The following is a 25,474-nucleotide window of genomic DNA, read 5'->3' on the forward strand; positions in this document are numbered from 1 at the left end:
GTTGGATGATAATTTCTTCTTCTTCTTCTTCTTTGTTCTTAATTTCGTTCTTCAACTTCGTGTAGGAACTGGACTGTGGTCTCCAGATCAGCAGGTGCCCCATTTAGTTTTTCCTTGAGTGGAGTGTATAGGGGCCAGTGTTTGGCTCGCGCCTGGCTATATAATGAACATTCTTGAAGAACGTGTTCCGTATTCTCCGGGGCCTTGCCACAAGGGCAAATTTCGCCACACCCAATTTTTTAATTTTTTATGCATGTGCTATTTCAGAGGCGTAGCGAGGAGCGGGGGGGACATATGTGTGCAAATCAAAAGTTCGAGGGGGGGGGGGTCGGAAATCGAAAGTTCGAGGGGGGTTGCAAATCGAAAGTTTGTCCCCGGGTGCCGGGAAGGGTCGCTACGCCTCTGTGCTGTTTTAGTCTGTTGTGGCCTGTTGTGAGTCTAAAGGTTATGTATTGTTGTTTTCATGTCAAATTGTAATATCCATCATCTTTAGTGAGGGTGTGTGTCAGACAACATTTGTGTTTGTTTTTTAATTTCTTTTGATTGCTTTTGGATGTAGCGAGATTTCCGGTTGCTTTTTTCTTTCCCCCAATTTTTGCCAGCTGGTCCTCGATCTCATTTACCTATATCTGGCAGTGGCCCGGGATCCACTGCAGCACAATCATGCTGCAGGTATTTATTAGCCTTTCTAGTGCTGTCCTCAGTGATTGCAAATAGGGTTCTGGACTTTTAGGAACTGCAGGACAGATTTAGCATCTATAAGAAAGACTATCTGAGTATCTGGAGATTCAGGGTGTTCTGACAGGAGATTAGCTGCATGTTCTACAGCTTCTTTCTCTGCTCTCAAATTATCGGATAGGCTGTCTGTTGCTATTGACTTTTTAAGCTTTCTCCGTTTGGCCATTCAATAAGGGCTCCAGCCCCGCCATTTTTTGTGGCATCTTCAGCTGAGCCATCTGTGAATACTCTAATCCAGGTATTGCCTTAACAGAGTTTCTTCCAACCCCCCCCCCCCCCCCCCCCCAAGAAAGTCTACCGCCCCCCGAACGAAATGGAATTTATATATTTATATATAGAAAATATATACTTATATATATATATATATATATATATATATATATATATATATATATACTTTTAACAGTGTCCGTCCCCCCAAAGAAAGTCTACCGCCCCCCCCCCCCCCGGAAATTTCCAGTGCCCCCCCCGGAGAAAAAAGTCTGGAAGAAACACTGAGCCTTAATGTGCCTAAATGTTATTTTCTTTAGTTCTTCTTGATCGTTGTCAGATTTTTTTATCTATGGTGTCTATCGAGTCACTGGTGGTAAATGTACGTTGAGAGATTCACGGCGGGGAGAGGTTTTGAGTTTTGATTGTTTCAGGAAAGATGTTTTCTATTTCATATTTCTTTTTTTTTTAGATTTTTTTGCTTCTTCGATAAAACTTGTTCTTTGAAGTCTATTTGATGGGCTGGGCTTCTGGAGTTTCTGTTTTAGATTATAGTTTTAATGATATCCATATAAAAAGCCAAGTTTATTGATTAATTATAATGCTTGCGTATTTGTGTAAACATTATGTGGTAGAATATCTATTTTTATCAATATTATATCGCTCGATAAAACGTACATTTTCCATGTAACGGGTGGTCTAAAGTTGATGGTGGTTTCCTTGTATCCTGTGTTAAAACACACACATCGACAAAGAACGAAAAAATTCATTCTTCCTGTTTGATAAAAAAAAATAATACTTTCATCCAAACTATTGAAAAACAGCAATGATTGCTGTAAACGACACGTTTAAAAAAAAGAAAATATAATACTTTTCTATCTAACACGGAAAAGTGTATCGTATTTATGTACGGTCAAGGTCATGTAACATCATTTTTTTTTCTCCAATACTTCCGTTTCGACGGGGTATTTGTCGGATGTATTTTATTTAAAATAAATATTTGTGTACCTTGATTTTTTAAGACAGATTCTTATGAATCTCTACTTGAACATCTAGTTTTCTATTCTGAATTTCCTTCTTCCGGAACGAACAGGAACTCTAGCGCGGAGTTACTTCTCCTCAAACCAGTTCATCTACATCACAATTCAGGATAAAAGTGTAAAGCTCTTAGACCTTATGTAAAATTTAGAACTTCAAAACATATTTTATCAAATGATTTAGAAAAGCGTCAAAACTAACACTCATAGGGTAAAACTTCCAGAATGTTCTGATTTTGTTCAAGAGGATTTCTAAAACATAATTGTTTTAAAATATTTTTTAAGGGTATTACTTTCTTTAGGCTAATAAAGATTCTTTTTACATAAATAAGCATTCCTGTTGAAACATATATATATATATATATATATATATATATATATATATATATATATATATATATATATATATATATATATATATATATATATATATAATTTATGTATGTACATACTCATACATATTTATATAATTTATATTTGTGTTTGAGTGTGTGCAATGATATGATATTTCTGAACTTAGCGAACGCATTCTATGCAATGCTGAAATCGTTTAATACGATCTATCCACCCAGTATTTCTATAAACCCTAACCGCTTGATACCATCTGTGTAGTTCTGTCGGCCTAATCCTCGTCAGCAATATCCTGAACCCCTTTCGTTTAGGTAAAGATTAGAGCCGCTCTCATATCATAATTCAGAATCTCGCGATCTGCTTCGCTCGTCCACCGGCCTTGCTTTTGCGACCGATTCAGCTTATTGTTAAGTAAAGCGTGGCGTACTAGCATAGGACTGATGTAATTTTTTGATTAGGTAAGTAATTCTAAACATTTAGGTATCCGGTTGTACTTATGTGTGAAAAGACGATGCACTTTAAGATGTTTTTTTTTAAATTTTAGACGTGATCTTCGTTAGGTCGTGTGTGATTGTCGTGTTTTGAGGATTTGATCACGTGATACTTGGACAAGACATTTTTCTTACTGATTGTTACGTGTATTTGAGTAAGTCTTACTTGACCACTAACCCATTAGTTTCGATATATATATATATATATATATATATATATATATATATATATATATATATATATGTGTGTGTGTATGTATATATATGCCATGTGTCTTTGAGTCAACTCAGCATTAATGTGTACCTAACCGCCTGCAATAGCTATACCAGCCTTACTTCCGACAGACAAGATAAAATTAACCCAGCTCCGATAGTTAATTGACACATGTTGGTTATACCTCAGCTTTTAATAAGTACCTAACCTGACGATTTAAAAGTAAGGTAGCGATAATTGTCCAACATAATGGCCAAACACATCTATTTTTTATAACATTGCATACGTATGAACTTTACTTCCTCTTCCCTAATGACATCACATTTAAAACTAAATACACCTATACAATTTCAAACAACTTTATGAATAAGTTAAGCTTTAATTTACTTTCACACAGCAACAAGTAATCCAATCCAATAAAATATTATTTTAATAAAAGTACATAACTGAAATATTTAAAAAGAAACAAAAGATTGTTCCGTTGACATTTCACCGTCTTTAACTTAAAAACAAAAACTAATACTTAAAAAACAAAATCAAATCAATATTGCTCTGAACATTATATTACGTCTAGAACAAGCAGCTAAGTTAACCAGACTTCTGTCTTCTCTAAATACCAAAATCGTGCTCACCGGGGATTCACCAACATCGACGTCTGCCTATTTTGAGCAGACAACTTTGACTTGATGTTTACAGTTCTAGATGACCGTGAGTATTATTCACGTGCAGAGAAAGTGCAGTGTCTGTTCGATCTACGACAGCGTGATTTACCCTGTACAAAGTACTTTGTGGTTATGTGGTTAACTTAACCCAGCTCTGAGCATTATTGGACAAACACAAAATGTTAATGGCCAGCATATGAAGAAAGGATTAGTTTACTTTTAAAAAGTAACGGTAATTGTAATTTATAATCGTGTTTGCTAAAAAATAGTCAAACACACACACACACACACATATATATATATATATATATATATGTGACGAGCGAACATTTATCCTGCCGACAACGCCAATTGTAACGAGCCAACAGTTACCATGCTCGCAACGCCACATGTAATGAGACCTAATTGCCTGTAGTGCCACGTGTTAACGAGTTTAACCACTCATTCTAGACAACATTGACCACAGTATAGATACTCAAGATGCAGGTTCGCTATTGATCCTTTATTACATGAATCAAGAAATGCTTCATAATAACACAATAAATCAACAGGAATGCTTCTCAATAATAGTCTGAATCAACTGACCCCTAACAGTCCTTCACTAGGCTTTATATAACTGAATCCACATGTCTATAATCCTCCTTAACACAATACGGCTAACCCGTTCTATAACCGACTTGACATAGTCACACAGACTGACTGATCTAAGCGAGCGATGAAGATGGAAGAGAGCTCGCTGAAACGGGAAGAGAGAGAACGAGTCCTGCCGTGCCCTCCTATTTATGCCTTGTATCCGTACTCGTCTCCGTACTTGTATTCCTCCGTAATCGATACTTGTACTCGATCTCCGACCACCAGTTGCGTAGTTCAAACGTACAGACCGTAAAATAACATCTGCGTCCTATCCATCAAAGTTGACAGGGCGTCTGAATACCGTTTCCCAAAATAGCACGCGTTGGCTTTGAGGTTGTTATCAGCCCGACCCAATAAGCCACCTGTTATCGGTTGCATCAGACCAACACTGTGTCTCGGCTTCTCGTTCGTTATCATTTGTAACTGGTAGTTAGGCCTACCCCAGTTACATCCACCCCTGCTTTTTTTGTGTGTTTTCAACCACAAACAACGCCTGGCAGGTGCACTCCTCCAAAGTCAATCGCACAGTCGTAAAAAAAAATCTATTGTTCCACTCACTGTCCACGACGTTCCATTCGTATACGATTGACAGTTCTACCTATTTCACATATCAACTGTGTCTACACCATCTTTCTGAGACACAAAACAGTTCTAGAATTCACATCCACCCTTTCCATTTGGTGCCTTCACCAGTTCACTTCTATAGCTCTTTGAACAGTCTGTTTTCATACCAGCGCGACCATGAAAGAATTGATGGTTGCTGACAAAAAATTTCGTATTCCTTCTGTTCCTTAAACTTCTCCGCGGACCACTTATCTGATGGTCTACTGTCTCTCTGCTTCTGGAGGGACCGGGATCCTCATTGTTGCCGGTATCCTCCCCTTGCGTATCGCTGTTGTTCTGTTGATGGTGATATGGTTCCGGAATGGGTATGTGAATTTCCGTTATAACTTCCGGTTCCCTAATTGTCTTGGGTTTCTCTGTGTGTAACTGCTCTTCTTGCCTATTCCAATATTTCTTTAATTGAGCAATATTCGCCCACCGATCCGGTTTGGCGTGATCGATGGGTCTTATCTTAAAGGGACCACCTGCTGCTTTAGGCATCTCCACGACTTGCCATATCTCCTGTCCCCAGAGATCGTGGATTTTGTTTCTGCCTAACGGGTGGCTACGCAGTAATACCCTGTCATTCAGTTTGAGTGGCGGGTCCTTCGTCTGTATCGGCGGTTCCCTTCGCCGAGATTCATGTTCTAGTCTTTCCTGTACTACCCTGTACATTTCTCTAATTCTTCTCATATGTTCATTCACATATTCCAGTGCGGTGTATGAGCCAGTCATACTCTCCCTTTTTCCTAGGAACAAATCAAGAGGGAGTCGAGCCTCTCGTCCGAACAGCAACATGTATGGCGTAAAGCCGGTTGTGGCATGGGGTGTGCAGTTGTATAGATATACCAACTCTGGGAGAAAATCAGGCCAACGTTTTTTCTGTTCAGGTTCTAGCGTACGCAGCAAATCATGCATGCTGCGGTTGAACCGTTCACACTGTCCGTTTCCTTTCGGATTAAATGTGGTTGTTCTAGATTTGTTGATCCCGTAGTGGCTGCACAGTTGGTTAATTACTTCTGACTCGAAAGCCCTTCCTTGGTCAGAGTGTAATTGTCTTGGTATGCCATATTTGATGAACCAATGTTGTAATAAGACCTTTGCCACTGTTTTGGCAGTCTGATCTCGTGTGGGCACCGCCACAGTCCATTTGGTGAATACATCAGTCATTACCAACACATGTTCCGTCCCATCCGATGATTGCTCCAACGACGTAAAGTCCATAGCCACAATCTCTAGTGGTTTTGTCGCTAGTAGGTGTCCTGATGGCTGTCTCATTTTGACAACTGGCATTTTCGCATGCTGACACCTCACACAAGCCTCACAATGGCGTTTGACCTCCATTTCCATATTGGGCCAGTAACACCTCCGTCGTAATATTTTGTGGGTTCTGTCCTGACCCTGGTGTCCTGCCCTGTCATGTGCCAACCTTAGCACTTCTCCTCGTAATTGTCCCGGCACCACCACCTGGTGTATTGTGCCATCAATTTGGTCATGAATTCTCCGCATGAGAACACCATCCTTTATACTGAGACGGTTCCACTGACTCAGTATTTTCTTTGTTTCTCGACCAAATTGTTCTCTTTCCCTTCTTCCTGGGAATTTTTGTTCCTGGACGTGTTTCAATAGCGGTTGTAAGCCACTATCCGTTCTCTGGGCATCTCTTATCTTTTGGTGATTAAGGCAATTAAAATCACTACTGTCCATATGTTCGGGTTCCGTGGATATGTGCTCCACCCCGGTCTGCCCGTTTTGCATCACTTGTACCCCATGAGGGATATCTGTTGACGCTCTGACCTCACATATTCCTGTCAGTGTTTCTTCCTCATCACCCGGTCTCTCGTAAGGATTCCTTGATAAGGCGTCCGCATTGCCATTGGACCGCCCCGGGCGATACTTTATCTCTAGGTCAAAGAGTGCCAATTCTGCTGCCCATCGCTGTTCGATGGATCCCAACTTTGCTGTCTTTAGGTGACTCAAGGGGTTATTGTCAGTGTATACCACACATTTAGCACCTAATAAATAGTCCCTGAATTTTTCCGTCACAGCCCATTTTAATGTCAAAAGTTCTAGTTTCATGGCGCTGTAATTTGTCATGTTCTTCTCTGATTCCTTCAGAGCTCGACTTGCATAAGCAATAACCCTGAAACCTTGCTTTTGTTGTTGTGATAGCACAGCTCCCAGACCTTTCGAGCTGGCGTCAATTTCTAACCGAAATGGTTTGTCAAAGTCCGCGTATCCCAATATCGGTGCCTCTGTCAAGGCCTTTTTCAAGAGTTTAAACGAGTTCAGGCATTCATCAGTCCATAGTTCACCTATCAGTTGTGTTTTACCTTTCTTTTTCTCCTTACTGTGTTTCTTTGTCATTTTGTTTACCAAGTCATGCAATGGTGCGGCAATTTTTGCAAAACCCGGCACAAATTTTCTATAATAGGAAGCAAAGCCCAAGAATGACCTGACCTCTACCGTAGTTGTTGGTTGTTTCCATTCTTTAACAGCTGCAATTTTATCTGGGTCAGTGGCGATGCCATCCGACGAAATCACGTAACCCAAAAAATGTACCGATTTCAAACCAAAGCAGCATTTGTCTGGGTTCAGCTTTACTCCTATCTCCCTAAGACGGAGAAACACTTGTTCTAATCTTTTTAGATGGTCCTCCCAAGTTTTTGAGTAAACTAGAATATCATCCAAATACACCAACATTATTTGAAATAGAAAGTCACTCATAGCACTCTGCATTACTCGCTGGAATGTAGCAGGTGCATTAGTTAGACCAAACGGCATACGGGTCCACTCGTACAGTCCCAGTGGAGAAATAAATGCAGTTTTATGTTGATCGTTGGGGTGCATGGCCACTTGGTGGTAGCCACTGGCCAAATCCAAGGTAGAAAAAAATCTTGCTCCCCCCAACGCATCAAGACATTCATCAATACGAGGCAAGGGGAATGCATCCCTTCTTGTGATATTGTTCAATTTCCGGTAATCACAACACAGTCTTATCTCCCCTGACTTCTTTTTTACCACTACAATCGGTGCCGCATACGGGCTCGTGCTGGTTGTAATAATTCCCTTTTTTAGTAGATCGTTCAGGTGTGCTTTCACCGCAGAGTAGTGACTTGGTGGCAATCTTCGATAAGGTTGCGCCACCGGCTTGTCTTGTAGTAAGGGTATCTGGTGTTTTATTACTTCCGTGTACCCCAAATCACCCTCATACGAGGCAAATATATCACTGTATTTATTCAGCAATTCATTTAGTTTTGGGTCCTCAGTTTCCGGGAATGTATATGATCGGCCATCTTCTTTCTTCACCTCGGCCGTCACATTGACCGACCTAATTGTTACTTCATTACTACTGGTATTGATCAGTTCGATGCACTGTGCCGACCTTTGTACCTCGACGTTCTGTGGTACTCCTACCAGAGTGTTAGGCGGTATAAAAATTTCTTCATCCAAAACATTTGCTACCAACCCTTGAACTAGTCCGTTTTCCGCTGATGTGTATGTCCGCAGTAACACGACGCCTGCCCTCAGTGCGGCGCCACATGGTTCTATCATCACATCACCATTCACGCTTCTATCACCAATTTTTAATGTGATTGCCTTGACCGTGTTTGCCGGGACTGCTGTCCTTCCTCTGGTCTTGGCAAACCTGGCCAACTTGGATCCCCGACCTGGTGTGGTCGATCCGACCATATTTGTAAGAAATTCTGGCAACTGGCCAAGAATATTCATGCCCAACAGGCAAGGTATATTTGACACATTTGTCTCTAGGTTGTGTTTCGTAACGAACACCCCAACCTGCTTCAACCTATGTCCTGCCACCACGACATCCGCCAGAAAATAACCACAGTATGGAATGGTTAGTCCATTAGCTGCCGTCAGGCGCATGCCTGTGTCAGACCTCAACCTATGGTCTTTTCCTTTCATCCATTTGGTGTAAAAATTTTCCGTGATTGTCGTCACCTGGGAGCCTGTATCCACAATTGCCTTCACCGCGATGTCCCCAATCGTAATCACCATTTCGGGACAGACTCCCATCATTTTGCTTCTTGGGCCATAACCTCGCCCCTCTGTAGCTTGGCCCTGCCTTACAGAGGACGACCGTTTCCCTGGCAGTATCGTGCCATATGTCCGGGTTGTGAACAAGACAAACAAATTGGTCGACCGTCTGCCGTCCATTGGAGTGATGGCTTGGCAGGACGCGGCCGTCCAACCCGTCCCTGTTTTGTCCCGTTCTTTTCCTGATTCTCAGCTGTTGACCTGCTTTCCAACCACTTCAAGCGTTGGTCAACCTTCTCTAGGTGGGCCAACAGTTGAGCCATCATGGTCTCCATCGTGTCGGCCCCTGTGGGTGGGGATTGTCTCTGTTCAGGCACAGAGACTTTGTCCACCGAACAGTTCGATTGGTCCTCATCCTCGGACCTGCGGATCGCTGAGTTCCTGACCTGAAGGAAGGTCAACTGCTGGTCTCTGTGGACCTCCTCTTTCAACTCTCTCCTTAAGATCGGGGTTGCTAGCCCCTCGATGAAATGGTCCCTCAGTAGGCGTACATCAATGTCCGGTGATTTGCCCTTTACCAAATCAAAGGCCCTGTTCATCCTGTGTGAGTACTCCTTCACACTCTCCGCCATTCTCTGCTTTAAGCCCACGAATCCCGATAGCAGTTGCACTCCCGACCGTCTCTCCCCAAAGGTCTCCATAATCAGATCCAGCACCTTATCTGGATCTGATTGGACGGTCCTATCGTGGCACTTAACCTCTGCCCTAACCGTTTCACCTATACTGCCCATCAGCAGTCTTAATCTTTCCTCTGGTGACATATGTCTCGAGGCCCAGGCCGCTTTGACCTCTTCACTGAACCTGTTGGTTAAAGTTGGATCTCCGTCCCCGTAAAATTTGTTAATATGGGACTCTCTGGGTAGGACCACTATATGGGTCTGCTTCTCGTCCAGAGTAGACATTTTCTTCCTTAAGTACTAAAAAAAGAGTTCTTTCTTACCGTGTGTGTATGAAAAATTTTTCCTCGTTCCTCGATTTTCACAGTTCCTGAATGTCCGAATTCACACACACACTAAACACAGTTATGCACAAGGTTGACTATAGGTGCCTTAAACGGCAAGTCTAGTTGAATTCATCCTGATCGCAGCGCCAATTGTGACGAGCGAACATTTATCCTGCCGACAACGCCAATTGTAACGAGCCAACAGTTACCATGCTCGCAACGCCACATGTAATGAGACCTAATTGCCTGTAGTGCCACGTGTTAACGAGTTTAACCACTCATTCTAGACAACATTGACCACAGTATAGATACTCAAGATGCAGGTTCGCTATTGATCCTTTATTACATGAATCAAGAAATGCTTCATAATAACACAATAAATCAACAGGAATGCTTCTCAATAATAGTCTGAATCAACTGACCCCTAACAGTCCTTCACTAGGCTTTATATAACTGAATCCACATGTCTATAATCCTCCTTAACACAATACGGCTAACCCGTTCTATAACCGACTTGACATAGTCACACAGACTGACTGATCTAAGCGAGCGATGAAGATGGAAGAGAGCTCGCTGAAACGGGAAGAGAGAGAACGAGTCCTGCCGTGCCCTCCTATTTATGCCTTGTATCCGTACTCGTCTCCGTACTTGTATTCCTCCGTAATCGATACTTGTACTCGATCTCCGACCACCAGTTGCGTAGTTCAAACGTACAGACCGTAAAATAACATCTGTCCTATCCATCAAAGTTGACAGGGCGTCTGAATACCGTTTCCCAAAATAGCACGCGTTGGCTTTGAGGTTGTTATCAGCCCGACCCAATAAGCCACCTGTTATCGGTTGCATCAGACCAACACTGTGTCTCGGCTTCTCGTTCGTTATCATTTGTAACTGGTAGTTAGGCCTACCCCAGTTACATATATATATATATATATATATATATATATATATATATATATATATATATAACTGTATACAAGTAGTCGTATATATTTTACATGATATATGTGGTTGATCTTTATTAAATGTTAATTGTAAAGTGCTTTTTCGAACCTGATGGTCAAGGGGCCTGTAAAGTAGAGTTCACCTGTATATATATGAAAGAATAGTGTGTTCAGCCGCCTTTACTTTTTCTAACGTGAGTCAGGTACCCAATAGAGCTGGGTAAGCTCATCGACGATCAACTGCAGTATTGAGCAAACACAAGCTCAACCACTGACTGCAGAGCAACATTCTTTTAACATAAATGTTGGTACTTTAAGTGGAAGTTAAAATTAATGAATGACAATAAATAGAAAACATAATGTTATACCTTTAAATTACATATACTGGATATGGTTGTGGTTTTATATTTAGACCTAAATCTGGGGTAGAGGCAATATATTTATGTCCACGGTAGTTATATCACGAGGGCCGGGTTTGTCCCAGGGTTTAATGTCATGGGGTTTATGCCACGGGGTTTATGCCACGGGGTTTATGTCACGGGGTTTATGTCCCGGGGTTTATGTCCCGGGGTTTATGTCCCGGGATTTATGTCACGGGTTTTTATGTCAACGGTTTTTATATCCATGGTTTTTATGTCCAGAGATTTTATTTCCAGGGGTTTTAAGTCCAGGGTTTTTATACCCAGGGTTTTTTAGTCCATTGGTTCATGTCACGGGGTTTATCTCCAGGGGCTCAAGTTACGGGGTTTTATGCGCTGGGATTTTATGTCCAGGAAGTTTTTGTTGGGACATCGTCTTTGAATTTTTAACTTGAAGTGCTAAAAACGTTGTATGGTAATACTAGGACATATACTCGTGTAACTAATTCACTCAACGAAGTTGTATGGTTATGGTTTGTATGGTTGTATGGTTATACTAGGAAGTATACTCGTGTGACTAATTCACTCAACACAATAAGCGTATACATGTGTTGATTAAAATTTAAAAAAAAGATTTAACCCATTGTTATGACAATTTAAGAAACTTCCTTATTGTGATTATAAAACCCGATTATTTGTCGATATACATTTTCCTGTAATGTTTCGTCGAAAATTTGAATAAAAAAAAGAATAAAAAAAAATTCCCCAGCAAAATAATTCAGCCATAACTAGACAGATTTAAAACCTCATTAATATGCTGTTGTTTTTATTTCTCGCGCTACTAATTTAAAAATTATTTTTAACGAAAAAAAAATATATATAGGTCATCAGAGGTTATAGTGACCTAATCATTCCCAATTCAGGACAGCTCAAAAATAAACCTTCCTGACCTAGTTTACGGAGTTGCATCAGACTTGGTGGGACGCTTACAACCGTCGGGGTTGAGGGGTGAGCCCCGACTGCACGTGAGTCGACATGTGGCCAGGTATGTCGAGCAGGTAACATCGTGCTCATCAATACACGTGCGGGTGTTCAACGATAGGGGAGGGGGAAATGGGGGGGGGGGGGGGAGAGGGTCGAATACTAGCTTGAAATTTTATGTGTGTGTGTACTGTAGTATAGTCGTACTGTGCATTATACTTTTAATCTCGTCATAACCCTAGAATTAACCCAAACTTTAAACAACAGATCAGAAACGTTTTCATTGGACAGATTTTTTTTTAAAATGTGTAGGTCAAGGTTAGGTCAAGAAGACAGGTAGATGGGTTACAATTAACTGGATACCGCTGGATCATTTTAAGATTTTATTTTTATTTTTTACTTTTTAAAACAACTAAAAGTGCTTCCGTTTGTTTCTGAGGTAAATCGAAGTGCATTTTCATATGTAGGTGGTACTGTCTGTTTTTGAGGTAAATTAAAGTGCATGTTCATCTTTATGTAGTACTTTCTGTTTGTTTTGTGAGGTCAAACAAAGTACATCTTCATCTTTAGATAGTACTGCAGGCTCCACATACCTTACTATAACCTGAGGTCTTGATGTTTCTTGATGTTTCTTGATGTTTCTGGTTGTTTCTTGATGTTTCTTGATGTTTCTTGCTGTTTCTTGATGTTTCTTGGTGTTTCTTGATGCTTTAGATGTTTTTTGATGTTTCTTCTAGCTGTACTTTGGATTCAATAATAGGCGTACGCTAATCAAAAATTCCTGTCGTTTTCATTGTTTGGTGTATTGCACTAGAATATAAATATATATATATATAAAATAATCAACAAACACATTTGAATCTAAGACAACAAAATTACTGAAAAGGATCCTTTTGTTTGGTCCCATTACTATAATAGGACTACCAATCTCAACACTGGATCATATCCACTGCTATATAAACTCACTCCCAGCAACGTATAGTGATACCGATCCGAATTCTCAACTTAGGATCCCGATGTTTACAAAGTATCCCTTTTCCACACTACACCAGGTTTTGAAAATACCATAAACATAACAAAAAACGGTTACTCCATAAAAACTGTAAAGAAAACATCAACATCTTGTTTGTTTCTACAGGGCAACATGTAAGATACATGACTCAGATGAACCTTGACCTCTCGATACTTCAATCGATAGGTCTTTATTAGAACTATAAAAAAAAAACCAATGATGAATTCACAACCTGGGTTTAATGTGTTCACAGTTGATACATTACGATCATGTAGTGGACAAAGTTAAGTTGACATGATACAACTTACTTTATACATTGCAAACAATATTATTTTAACAAAGATAGCCTTACTACATAAAGGACGCAAATCATGTTTAAGCTTACAAATAACAATAAAAGATGTGTGCGGTTTGTTAAAAAAAAAGAAAAGAAATTACCACTTTTCAGTTTTAGAAAGGGCAACAAAAGTTGCATACAACATACGCACGCACGCACGCACGCACACACACGGAGTACACAAACACAAACACACACACGCACAACGCACGCACGCTCGCACACACACACACACACACACACACACACACACACACACACACACACACTCACATATATATATATATATATATATATATATATATATATATATATATATACATAGGGTTCTAGCAGATACAAATCTATTTGAAATCCGATACGCTTTAATACAGGCTGAACAAGACCGAACAAGATGGATTCGCCAGCTTAATAATGTATCGAATATACATTATTGTGATATGTTAATTTAATGTATCGAATGTACATTATTGTGATATGTTAATTTACTGAAATACAATCCGTAACTTTTTTTATTGAATCAGTTTTACAATATGTGTATTTACACAGAGTCGCACATCGATGATATAGTGATTTTATCTTGACTATTACCCATATGCTTGCTGTGTTTATTTTTATTTTATTTCATCAAGGTCTATGTTTCTGTCTGTATATGTTATTAGACATCTTTTAGGTCAACGTGAACATGTAGCTGTTCTATTAACAGTTTTGTTGACACATTTTATGTCATCAAACCCATGACATTTACTCTAGTACCTGATGCTCTGGAGCAGTGATTCTTACATTTTTGTGGGTACCGAACCCCACCAGTTTCACATGCGCATTCATCGAACCCTTCTTAACAGTTAGATCGTCCGCGTTGACAAAATCCGTCGTGAATGATGAATCGAGTATATGCTTTTTACCTACGCTGAATCCCTAAGACTGACTCTCCGAACACCTGGGGTTCCAGCGAACCATAGGCTAAGAACCGCTGGATTGGAGTTTTTATTCTGCTTGTCGTTGTACGTGGTACAGCTTAGAAAAGCATGTGTGTGTGTGTCTGTGTGTGTGTGTCAGTGAGGGCTAGGGGTTAAGTTTAAGTAGGGATCCTAACTAACTTAAATATTACAGCTTTGAACATCGTGTTTGTGTGTCTGTGTGTGCGTGGGGGTGTGAGGGTTAAGGGTTAAGTTTAATTAGGGACCCCAACTAAATTAAATATTACTCCCCCCCCCCCCATCTGTCTTCTGTAACATAACAGATAAGATTTAGTTTAGAAGAATCTGAAGTGCCTCCCTCTTAATATATCATCGAGTCATTATTATTCACTACTGCCGTCTCTATGGCGCACAACAAGTTGACATGTCTTACTTAATTGTGTTGGAGGGAATCTCTTCATATACTGACTTGAACCCGGATTCGAACTCCAGACTTTCGGGGCAACAGTCTAGCGCTCTACTACTAGACCACGCTGTAACAATCAAACGAAAATATATTACATATTTTGGACGCTTAACTCTACTAAAGAATTCAGATTTCTGCTTCACAATAGTTTAATCTTGACCCCAACTCTCTACTATGTGTTTGGACTATCACACGATAAATGTATTATATATTTTCGGACGCTCCCATCTATGAAAGCATGTAGATTTCTGTTCACAATAGTTTAATCTTGACCCTATCACTCTAAAGTGTGTTTGAACTATCACATGAAAAATGTATCATATATGTTCGGACGCTCCAATCTATGAAAGCATGCAGATCTGTGCTCACAATAGTTTAATCTTGACCCCAACACCTAACCATGTGTCTGGACTACCTTCCCCTCCCGTCTCCACTTGTGCCACTCCATGACCTGGGGTGCAAGTTAACTGTGTCTCTTCCAATTAGGTCAGCAGGTAGGTTTCGCATTAATTTTTTAATTACCTGGGATCCCGATCGATTTTTTTTCTTCTTTATAAATGTAACAATAGAGTGGAAGGTTTCATGTATGTATAGGAGGGAGGGTGGTGTGAAGTGGGGGGGGGGGGGGGGGGTGAAATTTTATGTGTATAGGGAATGGGGGTTTGGGGGTAGGGGGAAATTGAAGGTTTTTTTTTGTATAGGAGGTGGGGTGGAGTTAGAGTTTTATATAGCGGAGGGGGGGGGGTATCTTGTTTTTTAAGAAGTAATGTGTAGCCTGTTCGTAGTTGTTTTCACTAAAGCCGTTTGACACTAATGAAAGTCTGCTGGGGTATTTGTCTTGCTTGTACGCATATAGATATGCGTTTGCGTCTTAAATAAGGTGACGCTATTTTTTTTTCGCAGGTGAAAGGGACAACAGGTGTCTTCGATATTTGAGGGAAAAGGTTGTGATAACTTCAACAACATCAGGCTGATGAAAGTGGTGTAGCGGACAGTGATGTGAAGAGTTTCTTGTTTGTTTTCTTGTGGTTTGTTGTCGTTTACTTTGTTGTCCTGTAGTTTGTTGTCCTGTAGTTTGTTGTCCTGTAGTTTGTTGTCCAGTGATTTGTTGTCCTATGTTTTGTTGTCCTGTAGTTTGTTGTCCTGTGGTTTGTTGTCCTGTGTTTTGTTGTCCTGTAGTTTGTTGTCCTGTGTTTTGTTGTCCTGTGTTTTGTTATCCTTTGTTTTGTTGTCCTGTGATTTGTTGTCCTGTAGGTTGTTCATTTGTGATTTCCTGTCATGTGTTTTGTTCTCCACTGATTTGTTGTCCTGTGTTTTATTGTCAAGTTGTATTTGACTTTAGAAATATCAGTAGAAATTACAGTATTTTATAAAATAACGTTGTTTATTAGCAATAAAAAATAACAATATTTCAAAATAATATTTCAGGGACAACGTATCATGCACAAACTTAGTCCATTGTGAGATGAAACATCAGACTCAGAGGAAATGTGTACGAGAGCTTGCTAATCAGGAGACGACCATGCAGTTGTTGTATGATTACTTCAATAGAGTTGTAGTAAAATAATAAGAAAAGGGAGAATGAAGTTGTTAAAACAAAATCTGATCATGTAACTTTAAGGTGGATGGTAATTATGAGATTGAGATAGGTGTATATTCTGATCTTATGACTTTAAGGTTGATGGTATAATGAGATAGGTGTCAATTCCACGTTTATGTAAGGATGCCTGGATAACGTACAGGTGTCATGGAAGTTCATGAATGAACAGTGTAGAGCCCCTAAATATCACAATGTCTATCTTCACTAGCCTATCTTCTGACACCCTAATATCATGAATGAACAGTGTAGAGCCCCTAAATATTGAAACGTCTATCTTCACTGGCCTATCTTCAGACACCCTAATTTCATGAATGAACAGTGTAGAGCCCCTAAATATCACAATGTCTATCTTTACTAGCCTACCTTCTGACACCCTAATTTCAATACCTGTTATTATAAATTGGTCATTAAATAATATTTTTAAATTGAAGATTTGTTTTTGTTTTTGGTCATATATGATGTAATTTGACATAAATTGACAATCTATATTTCGTCTAAGATATTTTGTTTGATATATTGTAAAAAAAATATATTTTGTCTGAGATAGTTTGTAGTAGATACTTTGTCTTGGGAATATTCGTCTAGGATATTTTGTCTTGAGATACTGTGTGTGATTTTTTTTTTGTCTTACGATATTTAACCCTTGTTCTATTTCGTGTTTAATTCTTCCTTGCAAAAACACATGACCCATGCTAAACAATGTATCATGTTATAAGTCACCTGTAAGTCACCACAAGATAGTTGTTTGGATAGGTTTATGCCCTACACATGAGACAAAAAAATGTCAGCATTTAAAACCTTTTTTTTATTTTATTTTATTTTGTTTTTAGATAGTTTTATTTGTAATTTGAAACAACATCTTTTTCATTATTTCAAATGTATGTATTAATAAAGTTTAAAAACATTTTTCTTATTTTTGTAAAATACTTTTATTTGCAATTAAAACAAGTACATCCACATCACATTTTTTTACATAGTTTCGAACATCAAATGAAAACGAAAGGTTTTGCAAATGTACATAATGAATATTTACATGATGTCATGTATATGATTATTAAAAATTGCAAAGGATGACAGTAAAGGGGGTGAAGGTCAAATGAATGTGTCAGAGGTCTGAGTGGGGAGTGGAAACAAATTTTTCAGAGAGGGTCAATGGGACAGTGAAGCATTTTCTATGTAGGGAAACAAATACATTTCTTAGAAAAAAATGCTGTTTGTGGAATCAGAAGCAGCACATAGGCCACGCAATTAAAAACGCTATATAACTTTTATTAAGTACTTAAGTTCGGGTTTATAAAAATTGTTTATAATCTAGTAAAAAAAAAGAAAATGCTTTTAAAAACTTTTAATTTTGCTGTAGGCATAAGCAACAAAGTAGTAATTTATAAATGTGGAATCTTATGTTTAACTGCTTAAATTTGACTTGTGTATGTCTGATTTTTTTTTTTGGCAAATGTTTTAGATTTCTCTCCCTTTGTAGGGGGGGATGCTTTTTCCCTTAAATACTTATGTATTTTTTAAATTGTATGTAGACTAAACTTTGTAACAGATTTTCTATATCAGAGAAGAACAGATTTTTTACTTCTACTAAAAACGTTTATGGAGCTTAATCGAAATTAACATTTTAGTTAAAACACAAAGAAAACGGAACTAATTCCGCTAGAACTAGTGTTGTAGTCATATTTTAGGCTTTATTTCATATATCTTTTTACTTTCTCGTATATACGTAGTATAGAGAAAGTATTGTAATCGTGCAAAAAAATCAATTGAAATTTTAACAATTTTTACCGTATTACACCTCAGTCCTTCATCACATCCGAAGTATAGAGGAATTATTTTAATCGGCCAAAAATTATCAATCCAGATTTATCAAAATTAAGAGGTTTTATGCGTAATCCAGTTTGAAAAACTGGGCGTTGCAATTCTGTCCGTATGTCTGTGTGTCTGTCTGTCCGTGTGTAAACACGATAACTTAAGTACCGTTACAGCTAGGTTGATGACATTTCATATATAAGTATTTTATCAAAATTGTAGATCCGTATCAACTTTTGAGCGATTTCCGATAACCGGAAGTAGTACTTTTTCTACTTTGAATTTTTCAAAAGCCTATAACTTGAGTATTATTTTAGATAGATAAATGAAATTTCACATGTAAGTAAAAGATCTAATTCTCTACCTTCTGTTAAATTTTGAGTAATTTCCATTGACCGGAAGTAGTAATTTACGCTACTTCTGATTTCTCAAAAAACTAATGTAAATTTTTAAAGTACTAATAATATTGCGCACTAGTATGCACTTTTTTATTTGGCGTTCACTTGGTGTGCAATTCTTTCGTCTACGAGATTTTATTCTATTTTTAAAACTTTAAGTATTTAAAATGGATTAAAAACCATGTCTAAAGCCCGAGTTCCCATCCCCTGTTGTTTTATATAAGAATATTCGAGAAAGTTTAGGGGAGATCACTCCCGGTTTATTTTCTTAAATATAATGACACGACCTGCATGTTTCTATTGAGATAGATGCAACCAAACATGTTTTGTTATGATATAACTACACAACTGCTTAACAGTAACACTATTCAAAGTAAAATAAACCATCTTGTCGAAATCCGCTTAGCTCAGTGGTTCTTAAGGTGGTTTCGTTTGAACCCCAGGGGTTCAGTTAGTCAGGGGTTCGGCGGCGGTCAAGACACACAACTGACATTCGATTCGGGATCGTTTTTTTTCAGTGCTGACATTAGAACTATAAAGAAGAATTCAGTGAATGCGCTTCATGAAAATGATGGGGTTTGATTCCTCAAACATAAAAGATTAAGAACCACTGACTTAGCCATAGCTATCTCTGTAAGATACTAACGTTCATGTGAGAACCATTGTATTCCCCCCCCCCCCCCCAACTAAGCTCCAGCATATAATTTAACACACCGAGTGTTCCCGCCTACCCAGATACAAACATACAATTTTAAGATATTACTACTTCTCTCCTTATGGTCTGATCACCTTGAGAGATTGAACTCAACAACTAGTCAGTCGTACAGCCGTTAATTAGTCGTGTGTACCGTGTTATTTATTTTACCCTACTTCCCACACACGATTTACTAGTTCACCCCCTCGAAGAATGTTAAACCACAATATTTAAAGTATGTACATGGCTTATTATTGAAAGCATACATTGTAGTGTTTGTGGATTTGAAAAGATCTACATACACACTGAAATCTATAGATAAATACGCTATATCTTAATATATATATATATATATATATATATATATATATATATATATATATATATATATATATATATATATATATATATATATATATACACATATATATATATATATATATATATATATATATATATATATATATATATATATATATATATATATATATATATATATATATCTATATTCAAATGTCCGTACTAGCGAAATGTTTTAACCTTTAGTGAAAAATACACAAAAAGAGAAACAGCAGTGACTAAAACGTGAACTATGTAGGTATAGCGAAGTGTAAAATATAACAGCCAGTTATTGTTGTGTTCAGTAGTGCAGGGACCATTCAGCATTAAAAAAAAAACAAAAAAACCAGAGAAATCTACAAAATACAACTATATGTTAGCTACACTCCCACACACCCAGAGAGTTACAGCAACATGCCTAGTATAAATTCAAACCTAAAGTACAATATAAATTGTGATTTTTTTACAATGGGTAACTGGAGAAGCAGGAACTATTATAGCACCATCATGTGAAATAGAATGCAAACAGAGGCGTAGCGACCCTTCCCGGCGCCCGGGGACAAACTTTTCGATTTGCACCCCTCCCCCTCAAACTTTCGATTTGCACCCCCCCCCCTCAACCTTTCAATTTATTTTTCCAACCCATTTTGGCGCCCCCTAAGGTCGGCGCCCGGGGACATATGCCCCCCCCCCCCGCCCCCCCCCCCTTCGCTACGCTACTGAATGCAAAAACCAACAATGTTTATAAAGGGTAGATCTCTAAGCGTTGTTGTATTGGCTATACTGAACCGTAATGATTTAACCTATTAAAAGACTTGGTGTTGGAATTCGCATATTTCATTTCTTTAGATCAGATGTTTCAGTAATGAGTCGAACTGTATCAATAAAAAACAAATGTTATATCATAAGTGCTATATATAGGTAGACATCATATACCTCCTTTACTTGTCTTTCATGACCATCTGTGCATGTCAAAAGTAATAAAGTTCCCTTTCAAACCTGGCGTCCTATGCGGCAGGTGAGATAGAGTTCACCTGTTTCTGTTGCATTGGTATAAGAAGAGATACTGTGGTCAGCACAATGCCCGTGGGGCGTCAGGTACCCAATAGAGCTGGGTGGACTCAGAGACATGACACAACTCAAGCCAGAGACTCGAAATCGAGACTTTTGAGTTAACAGACGGAAGCTCTACACCTCGACAACTTTGTCTTAATCCTATACGTAAGTCAATATAAAATTACCATCTATTAACATTAAGAATAAGACGAACGTTTTAGATAGATTTTTCTTTCTTTAAAAAAAAAACCCACGTGACTTGACTAGGATTATAAATAGACATTTGATAGGAAAATCGATCAATGGCTTATTAACTGTATCGATTATTGACCCTAGAGGCCAATTTAGCTAGCAGATGAATAGCTTCATTAGACACGGCTCCCTACTCTGGTATTATTCTTTATTAGGGACTTTATTCAAGGGACACGACTCATCGCAGTATTAAGGGGAGAGTAATGTTCCTATAGTGTGTGTCTGTGAACTATTCACTTTCTTTGCGTCTAGTTTACTCTATACATTATTCTTAAAAAAAAGAGAAAAATAGTGTACACAATTTAAATAGATTTAATGGTAATATATTAATTTTAAAAAACATAACTTAAAATTGAAACATATTATTTTATTCAAACTTATAGAAGTAGAAATTTAATTTCTATAAATCAAGATAAGACGCATTAGAAGTTTCACATATAGCTGCTACAGAAGTTTGTCTGTATTAAAGTTATTTCTGCATCGAATTCGTATTGGAAAGATAGACTAATCACTAATTGCCATTAATCATTTAGTAAGAAAAAATACTTATAAACATACACATATATAAATGTATATATATATATATATATATATATATATATATATATATATATATATATATATATATATATATATATAACATTCGCTGTTTCTATTTCAGATAGCTGTTACTGACAATACTTATCATTAACCATGTTATTTATTTGGTATTTTTAATTTCCACTACCCCTATTGATAAAATAAAATAATAAAAAAAAAAAAAACTCCAGCAACAGGCACATCGCTCACTAAAATTACTCCTCAGTGCTTTTATACCACGGTATTATGGCCTTTATGAGAAATGGCGGTTCGAAGGGGGGGGGGGTTTGTGGTATTTTAAAAAAGTTGTTTACCGGAAGTTTAAAATGTGATATGATGAGGATCGAGACAACATAGAGGGAGGGGGGGGGGATAGGGCTCTAGCAAAACCTCTTTAACGCTGAGATAACTGAGATAAGATTACAACACCGTAAGGCGAGATTATGTTAATGCACGCAAATCTGAAAGGGGTAAGAAATGGGTTGGTAACAATGATACTTTATAAAAGGGATTAGATGCGGGTGGGAAGTGTTTTGTTTTCTTTCTGTGAAATAGTATAGAAATGTTTATGGAAAGTTGATACAGGCAAAGGCTGAGACGTTCTTACTAGCTAGTTCTAAATAAAAACGTTTGGCCTTTAAAAAGAAACGGAGCCAAACTGACATACAGAATACTGTGACTGCTGAATTTGCATTGATGACATTTCACTTGTCGCAACGTAATATTGGGTCGATTTCACCATTCTTACCAACAAATTACCGTCTCCAAACAGTTTTAAATGATCACATTTCACATACCCCTATGTTTTCTAACATCAACATGACCATACACACACACACACACACACAAAATAATGTTACTGGAAATTTTGATTTGACCAATATTCTCCGTGTATTCTTGATTCAACTAAAAATAAAAAAGTTACCCACTCATATTAAATACAATCTAACGAGTATTTAATCTTACCATGTTTATTCCCTATTACTAGGGCAGAGAGAAAAAGATTCATGTTATATTTAGAAAAAGAATATTTTTAAAAAAGAAACTATGTCAACGAAATAAATTAATCACAAAAATATTGAATTCTAATTATCCTTAGAATGTTTGTATTCGTCATAAAAATAACATATTGTTATGAGTTTTTATTTACATTATTTATCTATTGGCTTTTCATATTCCCGACATAAAGGACAACGAAATTTTTTTTCTTTCACCTTTATGAACTTTTGAATGTAGCCTTAACCGACTTTTAAAACTAAATAGTCAACGAAATTTATTCGTTCATGTACTATTAAATTATCCTCTTTTAAAGTACAGCATAAACAAGACACAGCTAATGTAAACCACAAACAAGGCAGCAACTTCACATATCACAAGCTAAACACTATTAGCAGGGCACCACAAACAGGGCACCACAAATAGGGCACCACAAACAGGGCATCACAAACAGGGCATCACAAATAGGGCATCACAAACAGGGCATCACAAATAGGGCACAACAAATAGGGCACCACAAACACGACACCACACACAAGACACCACAAACAGTGAACCACAAGACTGTAATTAGTGCTCAAGACGACACTACAAGCAGGGCACACCAAACAAGGCAGCACCTACACATATCACAAACAGGACACCACAAACAGGACACCACAAACAGGACACCACAAACAGGACACCACAAACAGGACACCACAAACAGGACACCACAAACAGGACACCACAAACAGGACACCACAAACAGGACACCACAAACAGGACACCACAAACAGGGCACCACAAACAGGACACCACAAACAGGACACCACAAACATGACACCACAAACATGACACCACAAAGAAGGCACTACAAACAGGGCACAGCAAACAGGGCACTACAAACAGGGCACCACAAACAAGACACCACAAACAGGACACCACAAACAGGGCACCACACATAGGGCATCACAAATAGGGCACCACAAACAAGACACCACAAACAAGACACCACAAACAAGACACCACAAACAACACACCATAAACAGGGCATCACAATCAGGGCAGCATAAACAAGACACCACAAACAAGACACCACAAACAGGGGAACAACATACAACATACAAGTAACAAGACATCACAAACAGGGCAGCACAAGACTGTAATTAGTGCTCAAGACGACACCCCACACTAAAAGATGTATAAGATTACCTTGATACCTGATCCTCTAGCCGAGATACCTAGGTGTCCCCAGTAGGCGTGCCCCGACACAGATTATACATAATGGAGCAGGACACGCCCACCTCTTTGTCAAGCATCTTAAGCTAAACGTGTCAAGCGTGACGATTTCCTCTCAGATACGGTGGAACCATGGTCACGTGGGGTTCCAATTTGTTTACAAATAATTATCGCGTAAATCTCGAAATTTGATATTTTTTCGTGTTGAAGTTGGTTGAAGTTTTAAATGTAATCTTAAAAATTAGCATTTTTTTTTATAATATACAAGGTAAAATATTCGATCAAAACAAGTTTATTGATTTGACTATGTGGGGTAAATAAAGCTTGTTTACGTTTTAGAAGGTAGAGGCTAGACTGTTTACCTGTTGAATGAAGGTGTATACAGGGGGAAGGGTTGGGCCAGATAGAGTCATTAAGTTCGATATTTTAGTGCTTACTCATCTTGACATATTATGTTTATATTATATTTAAAAGTACATAATGTTTGAGTTTGTATACTGTTTTTTTTAAGGTTATGTTGTTGTTTAAACATTCAATGAATTTATGTAACGTTAAAGTCAACATACGGTGCGTGTTTACAGTTCCTTTTTTTTTTTACTCAGCCTTATATTTAGGTTTAGTTAGTGTTTTTATTATTGTGTTACTATAAAGTTGTATAGTGCTATTCAGATTACACTGCCATTCTTTCAATACTTGCTAAGAAGGTATCCATTTACGAAATAACGAATATACCATTGTTCCAAAAGAAAAGAAACAGTGCATTTGTACACCTAAAGTGGTTTGTTGTACACTTGAAATATTGTATTGTACAAGTGACCTGGTGTATTGTACACTTAACGTAGAGTGATGTACACATGTAGTAGTGTATCGTACATCTGGAGTTGTGTATTTTACATTTGACGTGGTTTATTTACATCTGAAGTATTGTATTGCATATCTTAAGTAGAAAATTGTACACCTTAAGCATTGCATTGTATACCTAAGCATTGTATTTTACATCTGAAGTATTTTATTGCATATCTTAAATAGTAAATAGCGCACTTTAAGTATTGCATTGTATATCTGAGTATTGTATTGTATACCTGAAGTGTTGTATTGCATACCTGTAGCATTATATTGTATACGTGAAGTATTGTATTGTAGCTTATACTTGAAGTAATGAATTGCGCACCTCGAGAATTGCATTGTATTTATAAGTATAGCACTGTATACCTGAAGTAGTACATTGTACACCTGAAAAGGTGAATAGTACACCTTAAGCATTGCATTATATACCTGAAACATTGCAATGTATACCTGAAGTAGGGTGATTGTAACACCTGAAGTAGTGAGAGGTAAAACTTAAAAAGTGTATTGTACAATTGAAATAGTGTGATTGTTTACCTGAAATAGTGAGATTGTATACCTGAAATAGTGTGATTGTATACCTGAAATAGTGTGATTGTTTACCTGAAATAGTGAGATTGTATACCTGAAATAGTGAGATTGTATACCTGAAATAGTGTGATTGTTTACCTGAAATAGTGAGATTGTTTACCTGAAATAGTGAGATTGTATACCTGAAATA

Source organism: Physella acuta, unplaced genomic scaffold (assembly GCF_028476545.2).
Source record: "Physella acuta isolate Inbredline_101_S28 unplaced genomic scaffold, ASM2847654v3 ptg000681l, whole genome shotgun sequence".
Classification (NCBI taxonomy): Eukaryota; Metazoa; Mollusca; class Gastropoda; family Physidae; genus Physella; species Physella acuta.